Source organism: Pseudopipra pipra, chromosome 13, assembly GCF_036250125.1.
Source record: "Pseudopipra pipra isolate bDixPip1 chromosome 13, bDixPip1.hap1, whole genome shotgun sequence".
NCBI lineage: Eukaryota > Metazoa > Chordata > Aves > Passeriformes > Pipridae > Pseudopipra > Pseudopipra pipra.
Window position 1 is genome coordinate 19,156,476 of NC_087561.1, and position 21,667 is coordinate 19,178,142.

The window sequence follows — 21,667 nt, forward strand, 5'->3', positions numbered from 1 at the left end:
TTCACTCTGTTGAATTATTTTGTTATCAGGAGCTTAGCATTCACTGGGAGCCTTAAGTATAAGCCAAGATTTAATTGTCATGGCTTTTCAATAATTGTAATAAAGAGACAAGACCCTTATCCAAATTATTTACAATCTAAACAAGACTGAAGTAGCAAGGAAACACCAGACAATACTGATGACTATAAGTAATCTCAGGAAACCAAAAGCCTATTGCAGATAGGCAATCTATATTGTAGATTTTTGTGCATGTGAAAACAAAGTCCAGTTTATTTTGAGGTGCTTCTAAGGAGCTTCTCCAAAATATGAAGGACATGAAAGTGAGAACATACAGGTACTTTATCTGGCAATTCATTGAATACATGACAGAGTCACGTCTTGGCTCTAAAAGAGGGGCAAAAAATTAAGGAAAAGACATTAGAAATAAAGACACCAGAAGGCAAAAGAAATCAGGAAGTACCTATACAGAGAAAGAGGTGGACAAAGGAGAAAAAAAGTTTAATGAGTGAACTGGAAGTGGTGCAAGGATTGCTGGACTGGAGATGGGCAACATTTACAGAGCTTCAGCTTTTTTGCTGAGGGGAGAACAGAGATGATGGGTACAGCCCAGTGTGGGATAGTTCTGAAGTCAGAGAACATATGCTTTGAGTTTAATCCAACTGCAGAGTTCTGGCAAACAGGCTGCATTTATAGTGGCAAATACATCAACTTCAATTTTTTAGCAGCTGTGCTGCCCTTTAATTTCTCATACCCTGAAGTGCTGTACACTTGTACCCCTCTCCCTCACCTCCAGAAAGCACATCCCTTAGAACAGCCCAACCTTTCTATCTGAAGCCAACTAACAGCTCCTGCCCACTGGAATTTTCTTTGAGGTATACTGTTATTTTCCACTTGTTCTGCCCATTTTCTTCTTAATCAAACACACATTGAAGTGTCTTCCTAGGAAGGCTGAGCCATACCAGCAGGAACTACGACTCTCTAGTTCAGCTGGCAAGCTTCTCCCTAGGAATTCCAAGCTATCCCAGATCCAGAGAGCCTCCTTTCACAATTCAAGCTGCTTCTCCCAGACCCACCAGCTTGCCTAGCTCTGCTCCAGTATCTCCAAGCACTTCTGCATTAACTCTGCCCAGTGCATGAGAGCTGACTGAAACCAGAAACGGCACAAGCCCATCACTAACTGCACTTTTCTCCCAGCCTCAGGTGAGGGTTTTACTCACACACCTCAGGTCATGCTCAGCTCTCTCAGCCAAGCCAAGCTGCCAGGGCTCCTCCCAGAGAGCAGCAGGAGGCAACAGCTACACCTCTCCCCACAAACCCAGTGAGGCTCCTGCCCCAGTCAGGCTCACTGGCACCAGGGGTTGTACATTCCCTCCCAATGATGGCACACACTTTCTTAGAGCAACAAACCTTTTAATGTGGGAGCACAGGACCAGAGCCCAGAAGGTAAAGGGATGATGGCAGTCAGTGCTGGCACAGTCCCTTTGAAGCCAAAGGGAAGAATAGGATGGTGCAACAGTGCTGTAAAAAAGGAGAAAGCATTAATTTTACACTTGGGTGTTTTTCTCTTCCCCTGGCAGCTGATAGACAGGAGGAGCTGTATGCAGGGCAAGGGTGCTCAAGGAGAGAGACCCTTCATTTTAAGGCCACTGGAGGAACGAGAGGGACATTTGCCTGAGGCAGCAAATACAGAGGAGGGTAAACACTGTTCCCCTAATGCCCCTTGCTCTAAGGCCTCTCTGAATGCTCCCCCTCCACACTGCCTGCGCTGCAGCGGCTTGGGAGGAACATCCCGCAGGCGATGGGAAGGGAAAACAATCCAGAGCCTGGGCTCACCACCATTCCCTCAAACGAGATGAGAGGCAACACTGCCTGCTTCCTGCTCCTCAGGTTCCATTTTACAGATGCCACCAGCTCACACCTTGCTGTGGCAAAGCTCTTCTGTGAGCACAGACTGGCTGCTGCTGCTGGAGGCGTTTCCCAGGGCCAGCCTCTCTCATACAGTGTGCACACACTGCAGACAGCTGGACATCACACCTGCCCAAAGCTGGCACCTGCAGGCCTGGTTATTTGTTGGTCTGTTTGGTTTTACACCTGCTGAGCCTACAGAAACCCCACAGACATGACTGGGTTCAGGAGCTCAGCAGCCCTGAGTCCGGAGCGCACGTGAAACTCGGCAGCTCCTCGTTAGTTAAAAGCAGATGTCCCCAGCAGTGTCCCCATCACTGCCAGGGATGTCTCTGGAGCACAGAGCCATCTCATCTGAGCCACCTCTCGGGAATGCCCCACGTTTGTGCCCCCTCCAGCACACGGAGGGATCCGTCTGGCACAGAGCCCCACAGGCCGGGCCGGGGCTGCTGCACCGGGACACAAATCCAATCTTGTTTGTTCAGAAAGGGCTGCTGCCCACTGTCGCCAAGGGAACCCGGCTCCCTGAAACCTACAAGCTCTAATTATTTATTAAGATATTTTTTGGCTCCTCTCAAGCTTTGTATTTTGTTTTCATTTGTCAGATTGAGCACTGGTTGGCTGTATTCTGAACTAGACTGTGACCCCTGATTCATTCTTCCACCAATTCTCTTAATATCTCTTAATTGTCTTGAAATAGCCAGACTTCTGCGTGGTAATTAATGTTATTGTGAACTTAGACACTGGAAATCCTAAAATGATTAGATTTCTAGAGGGCTGAATGAACCAATATCTGCCAGTGTAATGATTTGTAGTGAGCTGGGCACAGAACTTCAACCTGTGAACTGACGACTTCAAAACCTGGGTCTACCTTGTTATTCCACCTCTGTCCTTCCCTTTGCAGTTGAAGGAGACTCTATCTCTTTATTTACCTACCTCCCAAGTTAGGGAATAAATCTGGAATGTGACATAAGTGCTAACACTGTAATTAGCAGAAAAAACATTCTCTGTTCATCTCAACATATTCAACAACAGATGCCTATCACTTTAAAAAGACCAATCAAAATTTTGAAACATATATTCTGGGCAGAATATTTTTAAAACAGAAAGTATTCAAGATGGAATTGTCTTGACAGTGCCTGCAGTAGACAGACTCAGGACAGCTCACTTTGTTTTAAAAATTTAAATTAAAAGCTTGTGGGACTTGCTTTTGTATTTTTCTGTTGTAAATAAAAATGTAAATTAAAAACAAAGACATAAAAAAGAGGTTTTCCAGTGCTGGTAGATTAAGACATCATTTGTAATGCTCACAAGGGGGAAACTTGGGATTTAGTGCTTTTGGATCCAAAGTGTCATGGGTCATTAAGAAGAATCCAGCAAAGCTGCCTGACCCCAGGATTTGGGAAGTTACCTGTCCCACAGCACAGTGAGGCTACAGACCTGCTCTGCCTTGTAGGAGTATCTTGGAAATAGATCCCACAGGATTTTGGCCCACAGAGGATGGAAGGGTGGATGCTGTTTTGATCAGCTAATCTCCACTCACTGTACAGTGAAACATTAATTCATGCAGAAGAGGAGAAAGGCAAAGATCATTGAGATCATTGCCAAAAGCAAATCAGGATGAATGTTTGCTATAAAATAGACAAACAGGTGGCACAGGGAGAAGTACAAACCTGAAGCTCTCACATGAATTCCAAGGTAAATTCCAACGAGCTTCTGAGGAAATAGAAAATAGCCCATCATGTTCCCACAGCAAAAGTGAAATTGTCAGAGTTTCACATGATCAGGATTTCTTTTCTCTGTGCTGCAGGACTGTAGATACAGGCTGTAAGACAATAAATATCACACAGCAGGAAAAATAAATATTCCATAGCATCCTATTCCAAGAGACAGATGCTTCAAATTTCAGGCTTATTTAAGTCTTACTTAAAATGTAAAGAGAATCTGTATATTTTATAAATACATCTGCTGGAGCCAGGCTAAAAACAATGATTTTCTTGTACTTCAGACTTTCAGTGTCAAACGAACAACTAAAGAGCACTTGCATGCACCCCTAGTGTCAGCCTTTCTCTCAAAGCTTAGCAAGAATAGACTTGAGTCTCACTCATCATTTTCCAGGAGATTAGATCCCTAAATCCCAGTATCACATCTTGTAGAGTTACTGATACAATATAAACCCAAAATTTTCCATCCATAAAGACATCAACACCCAGTTCTGCCAAAACATCAGCCTCCTCGGTCGAGGAATGTCAAATGATGCATGAGCACAGTTTTATATGCACTGAGATACATGAAATAAAATTACAAAGTGTTTTAAGGTCATCCTAGGAAAATGATTTGATGGAAAACCATGATTAATTGAAAAATTGTTGACTAACTTTTAATCTTTTCATGCACATTATGGAAAGAGCTGTCTGCAGAGTCAGGATGATTTGGTACTATAAGAACCTGTGTTGCTATTTTATGTTGCTACTGAACAGCAGATGAGCAAGTCTGCAGAACCAAAGCTTTTAAGACAACTGGTCTCTCAGCCACCCTCTGGTTATGTGGCAGTGACTTCTGAGAACTGAAAACCAGCAATTACCATAGCAAATATCTGCAAAGGAAAAGAAATATTTGTGATTTAGGCAAATAATTAGTCACATGAAGAATATTTTAAATTATAACATGACCAGTTACATCAAGAGGAGGTAAGAGTAGAGATAGCAATTTAAATGTTTGATTTTTAGAATATATCCAACGGTTCTAAGGTTTCATCTCTGAACAGGTAACAACCCCTCCCGGTCTGCAAAGCGCAGCCAGTGTGTGTGTGATTCCCGACACACTGCAGAGAGAGCTCAGAGTTACATAAGTGCCAGCTCTGGAACAAACTAATGAGGCACAGAACTGGTCATTTGCCAGATCTCCAGGGTTCAAGCTCTGGGTGAAAGGGGAATGTGAATATGTTCCGATATAAATTTTCTGGTGGCGGATATGAAATCACTCCGGTGATCACGGAAGGGTTTCTGGTGAATGAGCCCCTGCTGCACAGCTCCAGTGTTGGCTCTGACTGTCCTTTTTGCTGACAGCCTTGGCAGGGAAAGCGAGGGCTCACTGATAAGAAGGGACTCTTATCTCCAGAGGTGGTCCTCGGGTCAGAGCTGAGGAATGTTGGCTGGATTGCTCCGGGAGCATGTGCTGCCGCTGCCCGGAGGGTTTATCTGCTCCTTCCAGGGCACCATGAGGACCCAGAGCACAGCTACCTACAGAGACCCAAATATTCCAACAATGCCAGCAACATCAGGAACTACATTACTAAGAAATAAAACACTTTTATCCTCAGGAGATGAATTAGAATGGAAATAAACCCTCAGATATGAATTTTTAATTATCAGGTATTAGAAAAGACAGTTTTCTTCGGGGGAGCTGTTCTGAAACCAGGAACTCTCGTATTTCTCTCACCTTCTTCCCAGTTTTGGAGGCAGAGCACCAGCCTAGATGAACAAAGGCAACTAATATGCCACTGAAAAACTCACCTGTAAGAAGCTCATAGAGATTCTGTCAAAGTTTTTGAGCAGCAGCAAAGAAATAAGGCAGAAAAGAAAAGGAAAACAGTGCTCAGGAATTGCAAATCCCATTTAATCCAGAAAGATGGAGCAAGGAAACCTAAGTTCCTTTTAAGCAAAGGCTGAGCCATCCAGTGTGAGGATCTGGGGGCCACAGAAGCAGCAGGAGTTGGAGGAGTCAGAAGCAGAACCCAAAGAGGGGAGTCTCCCCCTCGGCAGGGACTGTGCTCGTGGGAGCCCTTGGGACATTACCTGGAGATGTCCTGGGAGCCAGAAACTGAGTCCCTTGCTTTTCACAGCTGATGGGAGGTCACGGAGACAAAATGCACTTAACTGTAGAAATTCGTATGTCTTTTGTTTTAAGTCATCTGTGGAAAATCTAAGCTGAAATCTTCATGATTTTGAAGTTCTTGGCAATATTGCTTCTCCCTCTTTCTCCTTCACTGAGCAGAAACCAACATACCACTGTGTCAGTTAAGGTCAGGCTTATCTGAGCCGTCTCTGAACTACTAATTCTTCCCTCTCCCAAAAGTGAAATCTAAACCTGTTGAAACTGGCCTCTCTTTTCACAAAACAGGATGTGAAATGAGGGCTGATAGCCCTGAAAGTAATGAAAAAAAATTAAAAAAAACTTGCTTTTGTAATGGTGTTAACAGTCTAAGTATCACAACAGATTTTAGTATATCAAGTAGTCATGGAATATTACAAGAAAATATAGATCAGGGACATAAAAATTCACAAATTTGTGTCAAATGTTGTACTTCTATACAACTTATATATGTATATACACAGACAAATAGAGTGTGTCTGTGTGTGTATCAGGAACCACTTCTATCTGCCTGCATATATGAGTTGTGTTCATTTTGCTTAATATCCTTTGTGCACAAAAATAATCAGCTGTCAGGTCCATAGAAAAACTGCCACAAAAGGACAGTATTTAACAAAAATATTCTTACCGTGGAGGTACCAACTTATACCAGGTTCCAACTATGCAAATAGTTATTAGATATATAGTAGGCCTTTGATAATTGCTTTTGGAATTTGATTGGAAAATTTAAAAATGCTGAAATAGTTTGGTGTGCCATTCCTGGCATTTTAAAATGCAAAATTCAACATGTTTGACGTGTGTTACCTGAACAAAAAGGCTAACATAGTGTCAGTTTATGATTTTCTATGCCTGCATCCCCTTGTAGATTCTTCTGTTCCAGTGTTTGCCATCTGATCTACAAAACAAACAAAGTTAAGTCACTTCCAAAGAAGTCCTTGGTGCCCCACAGGTCCAGTGCTCAGTCTGGGTATCCCTGGCAGGCTGTCTGGGGCAGGGCATTGGCAGCAGGTGTGCAGATGGTTCCAGCCCTGCACATCCCCCTCGGGTCACTGCCTGCACACAGCTGGCAAAGGACAGCAGGCACTGCTCCCCTGCCCCCAGCCTGGACACGTGGGACAAATTTCCTGGGGGATCCCAGGATATTCCTATGAATCCTATTGAAAACAAACACAAATAGCCTTTAACAGGAGGTGCCAGCATTTTGAATTACTTAAACATGCACTATTCTGTGGTTCAGACGTGGTAGTTTGTGATCAAATTGTGTGAATACCTGTAAGGATTTCTGTGCATATCTGAGTTATGCAGGCTGTTTGTATCTGCCTGATCCCAGCTCTCCTTCAGAGGGACAGTCCAGTGTCCCAGACAGGGAATGCCTGTTGTCCTAAGCAAAATCAGGCATCACAGATAACACAGACACAATTGGTTTGGACGTAGAACATGAAGTGATGATTAATCTTTTCCCCGTGCATTGTCAAATGCTTACTTCACCTCCCACTTCAGTTAGTTCTCAAAAAACATCTGGCCCACAGTCCTTTCCTTTTTTATTTTAATATGTTGCCTAATTTTTGTTAGTCATGGACAAAAGCTGAGACCAATGATGATGAGACTACACCAGGTGCCTGATATTACATCATGTGAGACAGTATCTTGCAAAACAGTCAAATACTTATTTTGGCTGAGGGGTTTTTTTCCAGAACAGGACTGGGGTATTCTTCCTGCCCACATGTATTATTTTCTATTCCATAACACAGAGGGCCATGAAATGAATGATGCTTAATGAACAAATAGATAATTGTGTTCTCCAGAAAATGTAAATGTCTGTCTTTTGCTTGTACCTTTGTGCACCAAAATTCAGGTAAGGAATTCCTTATTCTGTACATAGTACACATTACTGCTCTTTGACATAATCACAAATCTTGTACAATGACAGGCACAATCATGGATCAAGGTGGAGAGGAATAAACCACTCATATTATGTCAAAATAACCCCATCCCTTACTGCTTGAAGCTCTCAGGCTCACTGAGCCATGTGGCCACACACAAGAAGTGCTGCCTTTCAGGAAAAGCAACACTTCACTTTGATATATGGACTTGTCCCACAGTTAAAATTTTATTCATTACACAGATGTTGAATTAAATTACTACAAATAAACAAGCCCATTTCCCTATCTGGGCATTCTTCTACCAAATAAAAAATTATTTTCTTTGTCTCAGGTGAAATCCCCTCCAAAGTGACTTGCCCAGATAACAGTGTTTATTGAATCATTTTACCATGCAATTATGTTGGTTTGCATCCACAGTTTAGCTAAGACAAAGGTAGATCCAAGATCATTCTGTTGCCACTGGATTCTGAGGCTGGACAGGCAGTTGCAAAGGACATTTCATCTAACCAGGACACTGCATCCTGAATGTCTCAGTCACCTATGTGGTGTGAGGGATCATCTCTGTTTCCTTTTTGGCTACACAGGGAACCCTGACAAACAGAAATCCAGTTTCTGTTTGGAACTCAGGCTAATTGTCTGATCCTTTTTAAACTGGCTGCTGGGACTAGGGAAAGCAGAAAGCAGTCCTACTGTGAAAAAATGCCAAAAGGGAGCACCAGGAATTATGTTCAGTGTCAGGGACCTTTTGTTTGCAAATAAAAGCTCTTGGCTCTTCCCTTTTTGAGATGTTGGATGTTTGTGTGTTTGTATTGCACATTTTCATTAAATTCTCTGTCAGTGCTTCTGCTCTGGGGCTGTACAAGAGCTGAGACACCCTTTCTGTCATTGCTCAACACACTGATCCAATTATGCCCAAGCCCTCACATTTTTGTAAGCCAATAATTTTTGATATCAAACTGTCACAGCACACATGCTCTTCTAGAGCATTATTTTTATGTTTCTCTTGAAAATAAATGTCTCTTTGGTTCTAAAACGTTAATTAAACTCTTTGCACTATTAAACACCTTCACTGACGTCAACTTTCAAAGGACTATGCAGTGACAGTATCATGTTTCACTTTGAAATTTGGGACTGTGGAGTCATGACAGACACTGTTACATAGTAAGTTTGACCCTAAATAGCAATCCAGGACAGATACAAATAAATCTTTCCTTAATCTTTCTGCACCTTCTTTCCCCTCTTTCCTTAATTTTCAAGTTTGTAATGACCTGATTGTCCATAAAACCACTTTCTCACGGATGTTACTAGATTTGTACTATACCACTATGAGCAGAGGCAATGATTTCAGGACTTGCCAAATGCTGTCTAAAACAAGAAAGTCGTCCAAACTCTGAGAAACTAGTTCCTAAGCAAAGAATAAATAACTAAAAATAAAATAAATGTAGCAAAAAGTATCATTATAAAAATTACAGATTTACAGCACCAGTTTGTGATCAAAGGTCCCTCAGCTGCTATTAGATAAAAGCTCTGCTCTGTTGTTGAGGGGCATTACAGCTCCTCTGTTGTTCTCAAACACAGCTCAGGTCAAAGAAGTAGCATAGCAAATCAATTAATGTCCTACCTGCCTCCTTCACTAATTAGAGACTCAGCCTCTCTCTTCTCTCTGCTCTTGATATTTGAAACTTCTCAGAAGGTGAAGATTAAAGTAGCAGCTCTCAAACTTTTCCAGAGGGTTTCCTTTTTAAGGCTTACGTTCCCTGACAAGTATGGATTCAACTGAGGTGAAAGAGCATTAGGAATTTTCCCCATCTCTTCTGCTTTTATTTATTTTTATTCACCCCTATAAACACAATCTGTAAAATACTTCCACAAAGGAATCGCTTTATTTTCTTACCTCCAATTCTGTTTCTAAAAATAGTCACATAATCCAGAATATTAAACCTAATTAATATTAAAACTAAATATTCATGTTCCTCCACGTTCCAGGAAATGGCCACAGCACACAAAGGTTGCACCAATGTCTCTGGCTTCATAATCATCCTTTAGATATAAACCAGCATTGCCTTTCTTTTTTTTCATAAGAAGAATTCTTCAGTACATGTGTCTGAATTCACACTGGACCATTTAGGTCCGTGTTTTCTCCTCTCCTGTGTCATTCCACTCTGAACAGTGAGGACTATTCTGTTCTGTCACAGTTATTTGGTTTCCTATATGTTTCCTATACTAAGGCTATGGTTTATCAAAACTTTTACATGTCTTTCCTCTTGCTCTCCCTTCATTTCAGGCATGTGGATCATCCATCAGCTCCAGCCAAGCAATGAAACATTTGAGCAATGTCAGCAACTTTTAGACAGAGTGTGCCCTCAGAATGCTCCTTCTCTCCACTGCCTGTACAAATGCAGCTGAGGAAGCAGGAGAGCAAACAGCAGTGGTCAGGTCTGGACATCAAATCTTAAAACCAATATTATCTAATCTGAGATATACCCACAGAACTACCCTTCTCCATCTTCACTTACATTTTGGTGTCTATTTTATTGATTGGAACCATGGACACCTGAGAAAAAAATAAACTACACAAATAAATCTGCTGGTCCTGCACAGACTCTGCTACCAAGAGCCTTCTTACAGCTTGTGCCTAATGCAGGCATATCAACACTTTGCTGAACAGTACAGGTAAGTACAGAAAGATGATATCAGAGTTCTTGACTAATTGACATTTAAGCAAAAAATTAGAAGAAAAACAAGAATGTACCTAAAATGGCTTCAAGCTTCATAAGAAAGGAAGAGGCTTTGGATATTAATCCAATGGCCAAAGCAGAGTGAGGAAGGAAACAACTGTTATTCTTAAGAGCCCATGAACACTATTTGTGCAGTTTGGTCTCTGTCCCTGCCTAGAGACAAGAAGGATGTTAATGCACCTGATTTAGTGGTTTCATTCTCCATCCTGTGTCAATACAGTTTGCATTGTGAAGCAAAAACATGCTTATTTATTACAGAGACACTTTAGGGAGGAAAATAGGTAAGAAGAGAGTATGGCAAGGGAGTTTTGCACGAGCCTCTGACTCCTCTCATACGTTACATTCTTTGTTAATTACAGTGTTCCTCTTCAGACCAAAACAACAACACAGTTCCTCAAAATGTTCTATGATAAAAGAAGGTATATGAAAACACAATATGATTTGCTAAAATCTAAAAGTACCACACATGCAATGTCATCACATGGACCAGGCTGCTCCTTATCTCTTTCTAGGCTACAGTGTGAAACAGTGGGCACATGCCCTTTTCCCTTGAACACATCTTTTATGCCAAGACAATCATCAGTCAGTACCAGCTGATTTCATAAGCTCCATGAAAAGGTTACTTGTCTGTTCTTAAAATCAAAACACAGTAACTCTTTTTTTAAATGTATGTTGCCAACATTAGAGCACAGGGATCTAATCCAATCTAATTATCAAATTTGCAGGTTTTTGTTTCCATTACACAACTCCTATGTGTGTAATAGAAGAATTTGCTCTGTGTTGATACAGCTTCTTGGACAAGCCCAGAATCTGCATATTTTCACAAAATTAAATGCAACACAAGACTGAACCCTGCATGTGCATGTATCACACACGAGTGAGGGCTTCTGGGCAGGGGAAAACTGTCCTGCAGTGATGCAGGGAATGATTACACCTCGTAAATGCCTGTCTATACAAACTTGAGACAATACAGCAGGAATTCTGGGCTTGGAAGGGTTAATCCAGAGCTTCACTACTCTTAAAACACAGCATTTGTGAACCATATCGCACACACAGGGGCTCTGTGCACTTGCAGCGTTCACTGAAGCCAGTGGGAGTCACGGCTTCTTCCAGGACCGAGTCCTACACACACAAACCAAGTTAAAATATATTGTTTACATACTGCAAACGCAATAGCTCCCTGGCACCGCACGGCAGGATTTTCCTTCAGACCCAGCCACTTCTCCAGAGCTGGTTTTTCACGTCTTGGTAGCAGCTGACCCTCCCTTTTCAGACATCAGTCGGTGTTTTCTTAACCTGCCCGTGCCCTGCTGTCCGTGCTCAGGGTCCAGCCGCGCTCGCAGTCCGAGCCCTGGGGCAGCAGCCGCCGCTCCCGGCGCTGTCCCGGTGGATGCGGCGCTGCCCGCGGTGCCCGTGCCCTGCTGGATGAGCTGCGGGCACAGGCACTGCCCGGGCAGGGGCAGAGCTCCCCCTCCTCCCTTCTCTCTGCTCGCACTGCCCAGGTGTTTGTCAAGGAGCCGAGCAGATCCCAGTAAGACTAAGAATAATGAGCAGAGCAGGGCGAGGCTGATTTCCTACAAGTCCCAAATGAGCCACTTTATTTTTCTCCATTTAGATGATTTTTATTTTTTTTCTGTTTTTGCTGTGGATTTATTCATTCCTTCCTGATTTCAAACTATCATAGAAATTAAAAATTGAGAAAGTATATTAGATCAAGTTAATCCCCCCAAATGTATCTAAGCCTCAAATATCTTGACAGACTTCAATGACCATACTGGTTGATTATTAGTTTTATTTTAACTGGACCCTTACTCATGCCAACCTTTAGGTCAGGAAGAAATCCTTCCCTGTGAGGGTGGGGAGGCCCTGGCACAGGTTGCCCAGAGAAGCTGGGGCTGCCCCATCCCTGGAAGTGTCCAAGGCCAGGTTGGAGCAACCTGGGATAGTGAAAGGTGACCCTGTCCATGGCAGGGGGTGGGACTGGAAGAGCTTTAAGATCCCTTCCAGCCCAAACTTGGATGTGATTCTGTGATCCTATAAACCTCTCACCTAATGGTTCGAATTTATTTCGAGTGTATCAGCGCCAAGCTGGAATGGCAGTTTTGAGAAACCAGTGGAGAGTTCATCCATTAAACCAGAGTTATGGAACGGTTAGCAAAGATGAGTAATATTTAATTCCATCATAAGCTAATAAATAATTGGTATCTAGAGGGAAATTCTGACATCATACTCAAAAAAAAAAAAAAGGCAAATCCATTCAGTTATCTTATTCTGTAAGCAGCTTTTAGACAGAAAGGTGAATTTTAATTCTAACTTTTGCTGAATCTTTCTTAGATGTCACCACTAGTGGTACAAAATGTTGTAATAGAAAACAAGTAACTTGAGCAAGAGGATTGTATAATTATAAAATATTCTGATTTTCCAAAGGCAGATGGAAAAAGCTTATGCTGAAAGACATTTTTCAGGAAATGTTAGAAACATCTCTTCTATGGATTGTATGTTGAAGGAAACAGAAAATGATATAATGAGAAAGGACAGAATTCAATTATTCTAGTATTTTATTTCTGTCAGAAGCCAGTTTTAGACATTCCAGTGAAAGGCAGAAAACCAACTCTGAACAATACAGAGACTCAATGGAAGAAGTTAAAAACCAGAGCAGGTGTTGGAAAATTGTATCTGCCCTTTTTTCTGTTTGTTGTCCAAAAATGCAAATTGCTTTTTACCAGAAACCTTTCAACTACATTTTAGCTTGAGAAAATTTAGCTTCTATTCATGCAAGTGCTGAGAGAGAAAGCCATAAATGTCAGCACACAGAGCCTGGATTTTATAATCACATGTCTCTCAACATCCTTCTACATAATGCATAGAATCAGGTAATTACAGCACAATTTTTAAAAATCCCATAATGAAAAAAAATTAGGATAAAAACCCCAGAAAACTAAGGAAATGTATTGCAGATGCCAAATATGCATAATTGGCCCCATTTTCTTAAGCAACTGCAATATGTAAACACCAAAACCATAAGAAATCACCAATTTAATCTCACATATAAGATGCTTTAAAATTAAAGAAGTATCTCTGCATTGCTAATGGCATAGTCAAAGCTACAATGTTTAGGAGCCTAATATCAAAATTAGTATGTGCACAGTTATGAGCAGAATCTTTTCCTTGTTACAGACACCCTCATGCAGTCCTCAAACTTACACCAGCACAATTTTCTCAGTGCCTGGCTCCAGCCAGCATTATTAAAAAAGCAGTTTTCTTTCTGACTTGTAGTTCCTGCAGGATGGGTCTGGTTATTGAGAAGGGGAGCAATGGAGCCACTAACACTGAGTGGGGTTTGCCCCGAGCTTTCATCCAGCATCCAGCTGAGACAGTCCCTGCTCCCCTGGATCCTCCCAGCAGGGACCTGTGCTCCAGAGCCACACCCCAGCCTGGACACAGCTACCCCAGCCTGGACACAGCCATCCATCCCAGCCTGGACACATCCATCCACCCCAACCTGGACACAGCCATCCATCCCAGCCTGGACACAGCTACCCCAGCCTGGACACAGCCATCCATCCCAGCCTGGACACAGCCATCCCAGCCTGGACACAGCCAGCCATCCCAGCCTGGACACAGCCATCCATCCCAGCCTGGACACAGCCATCCATCCCAGCCTGGACACATCCATCCATCCCAGCCTGGACACATCCACCCCAGCCTGGACACATCCATCCCAGCCTGGACACATCCATCCATCCCAGCCTGGACACATCCATCCATCCCAGCCTGGGCACAGCCACCCCAGCCTGGACACAGCCATCCCAGCCTGGACACAGCCATCCCAGCCTGGACACAGCCATCCCAGCCTGGACACATCCACCCCAGCCTGGACACAGCCATCCCAGCCTGGACACATCCATCCACCCCAGCCTGGACACATCCATCCATCCCAGCCTGGACACATCCATCCCAGCCTGGACACATCCATCCATCCCAGCCTGGACACATCCACCCCAGCCTGGACACAGCCATCCCAGCCTGGACACATCCATCCACCCCAGCCTGGACACATCCATCCCAGCCTGGACACATCCATCCCAGCCTGGACACATCCATCCATCCCAGCCTGGACACATCCATCCATCCCAGCCTGGGCACATCCATCCATCCCAGCCTGGGCACAGCCACCCCAGCCTGGACACAGCCATCCCAGCCTGGACACAGCCATCCCAGCCTGGACACATCCATCCCAGCCTGGACACAGCCACCCCAGCCTGGACACATCCATCCCAGCCTGGACACAGCCATCCCAGCCTGGACACAGCCATCCATCCCAGCCTGGACACAGCCATCCATCCCAGCCTGGACACAGCCATCCATCCCAGCCTGGAGACAGCCATCCCAGTCTGGACACAGCCACCCCAGCCTGGACACATCCATCCATCCCAGCCTGGGCACAGCCATCCCAGCCTGGGCACATCCATCCATCCCAGCCTGGACACATCCATCCATCCCAGCCTGGACACATCCATCCATCCCAGCCTGGACACATCCATCCACCCCAGCCTGGACACAGCCATCCACCCCAGCCTGGACACATCCATCCACCCCAGCCTGGACACAGCCATCCATCCCAGCCTGGACACAGCCATTCATCCCAGCCTGGAAACATCCATCCATCCCAGCCTGGACACAGCCATCCCAGCCTGGACACATCCTCACACCTGCACAGGCTTCAGCCGAGCTCACAGCTGCCCTGGATGGGCTGGGCAAGGAACACCACATAGTCCAAGCACTCCCATCTTCCCCAAACACATCCCACTCCTGCCCCTCGGTACCTGCACGGCATTTCCAGCACGGGGTTCTCCCAGCACAGTGCAAGTCAGAACACAGCATCCTCTGCCAGTTCTATTCTGGGCCTCATTTAAAAGCCTCTCTCTTTTTATTACTCAGAAGAGTAAGAGCTGAAGAATGAAACTGCAGACCTCTTATCCTTCAATACTTTTCCAAAGGTCCTTGTCCACCCTGACCCCTTCCCTAGATATTAACTGGCCTTTGTTCCCTGTTCCTTTGGTGCACTTCACATACCCAGCACAGGGTTCTGAAGTGTTTACATAAGTATCTGATACAGTTTTGTACCTAAATAAACGAGTGAAAGGAAAACAGGCCTACCAGAGAGGAAAGACTAGTACAAATCTTAGGAAAGACTAGTACAAATCTTAGGAAAGACTAGTACAAATCCTCGTGGATCATCAACTTCCTCTTTTTTTTTTTTTTAACTACGAAATAAGTGGGATTCCTATAATGTAGCATTCACCCAAAGCTGTTGCATTATGTGCTTTGACATATTCTAATATGGCATCTGGGGATCTTTTCAGTTAAAGTTTTCTGCCCTACGGATCATCCATGAATCTCAAAAGAAGGAAGCATATTCATTCTCCCATATATGTTGTTGAAACTTTTTCTTGCAAGCGTATTAAACATACATTTTCCATTGTGGATGCTTTATTTTATTTCCAGAGCTGGACAGTCTTGGTTATCCATGATATCTTGCATCCGTTCAGGAATTGCTTGCACAGGATTCTTGTGATGACAGTTCCCATTAGCACACGTTCATTTACACAGACTTTGGGTTGGTTTTTTTTCTTTGCATTTGTGAAATTCCTTTCTTCGAGTGGAAATGAAAGATTATTCCTTTAATAGTCCCTTCCCCACAGGTAGATAAGTCTCATTCAGGGAAGCTGTCGCTCACCATGACCAGGAGATCAAAGGGACTGGAGCAGAAAGACTATCTCTGGATCTGTGAGGGGTCACTTGTCCCTGAGCCCTGGCTGGCACTCCCCTCAGAGGATGGTCCATTTCCATCCCAACCACTCTGCCATTACAGTGCCTGGAAGAGCAGTATTGTCAGGAATGCTGCTTCAGCTCAGCTTATGCACTAATCAATCACTTCATAAATTAATGCAAGATTTATTTGATCAATGTAATCTCCTTCTCCCGGGCACTAAAACACACAGCAAACCTTGGCAAGTGCCCACAGGAATGGTGAGAGGATCACCATACACCCAACTGCACATTCTCCCAACGTTGGCTCTGTGGCCAACAGCTCATCTCAAACCAGAACTGATTCCTGGGCCCTCTGAAGACCAAGTGCTGACTTTGAACTGAAGGCAGACCTTTCCTGGAAAGGCTGAGCTACAGGAGTCATGGAAACTGGAGAAGGGAAGTTCTAGTTCCTAACTTCTGTGAGAATGAATATCCCATCAAGGTATTCACTGCAAATCCGTGGAAAACCTTGGGAAGTGGGAAGACTTTTGTGAATGAGGTCTGAACCCACTGACATCCACGGAGTTTTGCGGGAATGAAAACCTGCAGCTTTAGCCTCTTTCTGCATTATTTGTGTTACTATGTAGTAAAAACAAGTGGAATCTGAAAGGTGGAACAGGGACAAAAGGGTTTAGTAACTACTAGTCCAGAGATAAGGGTAAAGAAAACACTGAATTTAATTTATAAACCCTCAAATCTGCTTCAACCCGCCTAAAAAAAGATCAGAATAAATCCTTACCTGTATTAGAGGGGAACAACAGTTTCTGTTCCAAGTGTCAGAGAGCTGAGTGCCCTTATGAAATGCAAGCTCCTGCCTCAGGAAAGAACAGTCTGTGAGCCTGATGCCAGATGAACGGCCCTAGACACCGGTGGCTTTCCTTGGTCACTGGACAGTGTCCCCCATTGACTTTAGACACAAAAGATGATACTTGGAAGATCTCCAAAAGTCCTTGGCATCCAGCAGAATTAGGACCAGTCAGACACTGTTGCACTCAGTACTAACTGTTATCCCAATTTTAGAAGAAGTCTCTCAAGTACCAGGCACCCTGAGTGGACAATTCACTTGCCCAATTTGCCTGCAGTTTGCTTCTTTCTGTAGCTGAGCCTGAGCTGGGAATTCAGCTGCAAGCATTTCAACATTGATGATTCACTGTTTGAAGGACCTCCAGGGAAGCCCTACAGCACCTCCAGACAAAGTTCTCACCTCTGGATTTCTTGGCTTGCAGTTTATTACCCAGCAGAGAGTTGAGAGGTGTAATACGTCAAAATACAGCTTAAATTCCAGGCTCATACATGTGCTGGTGGACCCTGGAGTTCCTAATTACAATTACATATTCATATCAGCTGAAGGAGATGCTAAATCAGTCTTGATTGCTCGCTGTGCCTCTGCACAAAGCCACAGCTGATGCTGATCCTCAGCTGGAAGAATGGGAGGGGTACAGGAATATCTAGCTGTTGTGCATTTGACTCAAGAAACCATTTGCTTTCTGATGTGCAAAATTATGAAAATAAAATAATGGGAGAAAAATAGCATTCCCCACCCTGTTTTTTACAAAAAAATAGCGAATGTCTTCAAACCTAAGGCCCTAATGGAAGGACAATGGCAATAAAAATGGGAAATATTGCTTAGAAGTAAGCCTTTTTTCAATTAATACACATTTTTACACTTTGTTTCCTCCTTGAAAGTTTGGCCAAAACAAATCTTCCTAAAGTTAATTTGTCTCAAGAGTAATAAGGTCAATGCAGCATTACAAGTTCATGCTCTGGATTCCAATAAAAGAGTTGTTACCATAGCAAAAAGTATTGTTGCAAAGACAACACACACAATGTAAGATTAAAGAAAAAGATCTCCACAAATATTTACAATACTCAACAATAACACAGGGTATTTTCTCCTAATTACCTAAAGGGAGGGTGTGCTACTGATGTGATAGTCCTACTATGATGAAACAGACTGGGTCCTTTAAGACTCATTTTTCAAAATGCAAATTTCTAAATTATTTGGTTTTATTCAAAGTCCATCAATTATTTTTAATGTTATGTATATCATGCTGCTGCCTGAGGCCAGTCAAGGATTGGAGAAAGACATACTGTGTAAGATCTGTACATAAATTGTAAAAAAAGGCAGGTCATACCTTATAATCTGGGTTACTTCCAGGAAACAGAGGAATAAAGGGGAAAAAAGGGTGAGCTGCAGTAGTATGGGTGGAAAGACAAGGCAGCAGAAATCTGAGCAGAGATGCTCATCCAGCTTGGCCTGCCAGCATTGTTCAGCAAGTGTTTTGACACAAGGTGGTGTTCAAAGTTTCAAACAATAAGCTCTCAGCTCTGTAGGCTCCCTTAGGCACTGAGGACGTGGAGAAATGATTGCAGGAGCAGACTGCCATGGGGGAAGGGCTTGCTTTGCTGGAAAGTGAAGACAGCTGTAAATAATGATGCAGCACCAGCTGAGACATAGAACAAGTGGAAGAGAGAGGAAGAAGATAGCAGAACGTGTGAAACAGGAGGAAGAGCCAGGAAAATGATCTAAGTAGCAGAGTCTGAAGGGACTGTGTGAGGGTGAGGTTGCACAGAGCCAGAGCAGAGAGGAGGGCACTGCTTTAGTGAATCCCGAGCTCAGGGGAGCCCAGAAACACCTTTGCACGTGAGCACACGTGTGATGTAAAGGGCAGGGGCTCTGCATGCCCTGCTGGAAAAGGCAGAAGCGTTTCCCCACAGCCAGCCTGTGCCAGTTGAGAGAAGACAGGGGCTGAAAAAAGCCCAAGCTACAGCCTTTAGCAAAGGGGAACGCTGTGCCTGCTCACAAAAAGAAAAAAGAATGCAATAGCAAGTGCAAATGCAGGGACTAGGATTTGAGGGAGATGATCTGAAAAGGCAGCGAAACAGCAAAGTGGGGAACAGGGGCATGAGAGGGAGGAGAGGAGTGAAAGAGTCCACTGGAAGGTGGGAGCGTGTGGTGTAGGAGAGGCACCCGGGGAAAGCTGTAGGTGGCACATGGACAGAAGTGACAGTTACACCCCACAAGCTATTAAAATAATGTTTCAGTTCTTAATTAACCATCATAAGACCTTTGACTTTTCATTGTAAAGATTATTTTAACAGTTTGTAGAGAGAAGAGGGGTATTTGTGGGCTTGAATAAATCCTTTAAAAGGCTTACACTGCAAATCAAATGTCACGAGGCAGAATTCCACCCTTCCAGGTGGTCAGCCTGCCCAGGCTACACAACATACTCTGCTTGACTTTGCCACTAGGAAGAGATGGAGAAACAAACCACATCTCTGGGTTATAAGTACAGAGGTGTAGTTATTGTAAAGCACTTCTGTCCCTATTTCCTTACATCATCTCCAGAGTATCCTTTCCAATTTGTCACTAATTATTTTTTTCACTGTTTCTATGTCATTGCCTTCCTAAATTCTTCTTCTTTCCTTTACCTCTCTCCTATTACCCTGCTACTCTTTCCCTCACCCACTGCCCTTCACCTTTTGCCACACAGCAAGGCAGACTCCTTTTCTCCTCCACTGCCTTAGCACAGATCAGGAGGAGCACAGACAGCTCAGGAGCACTGGGCCATTCCTGGTTTTTAATCTTCTCCCTAGACTTACTACAGCTTCAGTGCAAGGAGGGGGATGCAACTGCTTGCTGAAGCCTCCAGCCCACACTCAGTGTCTGCCAAAGGCTGCATGTGTGCTGTTTCCACGTTGCAGTGCTCTGCTGGCACCTCCCAAAAATAGAGTCAACAGATTCAAGTGGCTCTCCCCTGAGCACATTAAATTGTCATTTTTCAGATTAAAAAATAAAGCCCTCACATCTCACTGCAGAGCATGGAGGCACTACTATTTCTCAAAAAGACAGAGTCTCTTCTGTATACACACACATGGCCATCCTACATTCATACCTACACATAGCCCTGTAAACATGCAAAACAATATCTTTTTTTTTTGCTCCTAACCCCAGCTGGAGAAATGGCTGAGAATTTTAGAGTAAACTCTCAAAAATATTTGCCTGAGGCAGACAGCATGGAAAATTTTGGCCCAAATTACTTAAGTTTGGCAAAGTCATAAGCAATAGAAAACAGGATCTTATAATAGAAAGTGCTGGGCAGCCCCATGGCCAACACCACTATTTGTGCTGCTTGTAAGACTTCATTTTCATTAATAGGAGCTGCATGGCAGGGCTGGAATACCCTGGGGCTCCCTGTCTTTAATTTCCTTTGAATATAATCTGGGTCTTAAGCCTTCCTTCCTAAATAACCTCTGTCTTTAATTATTTTTTAAGCAAATTACAACTTAACAAGCACACATTCTCGTAAGGCAGAGCCTCTAATTATCAAAATGACAGTGCTGCTGAGAATCTGAATTTCACAGTCATTTGGTGACCAATTCAATAGGTCAGTAAATAATTATACACCATCCCTGCCAAAAAAAAAAGTTAAATAGGATATTATAATACATCACTGTGTATACCTACACCTTGCATTACTCAGTCACCTGGCTGATTCTTGCAGAGGAGTATTCCTGAAGTGAGCAGCAGGGAGGTAGAGATGAGCAGTCCCAAGTGGTCACACAATCACGAATATTTGGAAGCTGCATTACATTAATTTGGGATAAACTCTGAAGGTGTTTCTCAGCCCTTACTTAGGCACAAGCGTCATAAGTGCATGTAAGAGACACCAGGATGTAACTCACCACTCTTGGATACATTTGGCAAAATATTCTGCTAGAAATAATTTTACATTCCTTATCTTGCTGGGAATCATTTTCAGATCCTTAGAAAGGCTGGGGTCATTTTGTAGGATGGGCTCTGCAGTTCCTCCCGACTCGCAGTCCTGATGTGTTGCTTCATTCTCTGATGTGACACAGAACAGGCACTAGGTATAAAGCCATGGGCTTTTAAACCTGAGCCAAGCTTGCTGCAGAGTCCTTTACTCCAAAATCTTGCAGGGCTGTACATTTTAAGCTAGACTAGAGTATTTGGAATGCCTGGTGGTTACAGTACCCTCTATTGGAGCATTACCATTCAGAAATTCCAGCATAGTTCCTTTATGTTGCTTAAAGAGCTGTGCCCAATGTTGACCCTAAATCCCCACCACTATTAATCCCTGCATTTCACTTATTACATACATCACACAGTCATACCTGAGGGGGTGAGACCCAAGCAGTGAACCAAATAAAAGTGGGTACTATCCAGACTACTGGGCAGTTCTGAGATCACACACTCTCCACAATCTACCTCCTCACTCCCCAGTTTTCTCTTCACTACCACACACGAGCTAATCCATGTTGCATTTAGATCTAAGAGGAAAAGAGCCATTTTCATGGCATTCCCCCTTTGCAGAGCTGTCAAGAAGGTTTTAATTTCTTGTCCTGGTTGCAGACTGCCTGAGCTGGCTGAGGCCCCATTAAACCCTCCTGACACATTTCTTAGTGGCCAGCAGCTTCCATAGGTACCAGCTT

General features: G+C 43.7%; 1 long non-coding RNA gene across 1 annotated transcript in view; it reads right to left on the reverse strand.

The window, feature by feature from the left end:
• The window catches only part of LOC135421635 (uncharacterized), a 151,962-nt gene that overhangs the window by 78,356 nt on the left and 51,939 nt on the right, over positions 1-21,667 (reverse strand). The window contains exons 11-12 of the long non-coding RNA XR_010434133.1: positions 3,579-6,673; positions 1,408-1,518 (exon numbers count right to left, since the gene is read on the reverse strand). This is a non-coding gene — a long non-coding RNA (uncharacterized LOC135421635). The remainder of the gene's footprint in view (positions 1-1,407; positions 1,519-3,578; positions 6,674-21,667) is intronic.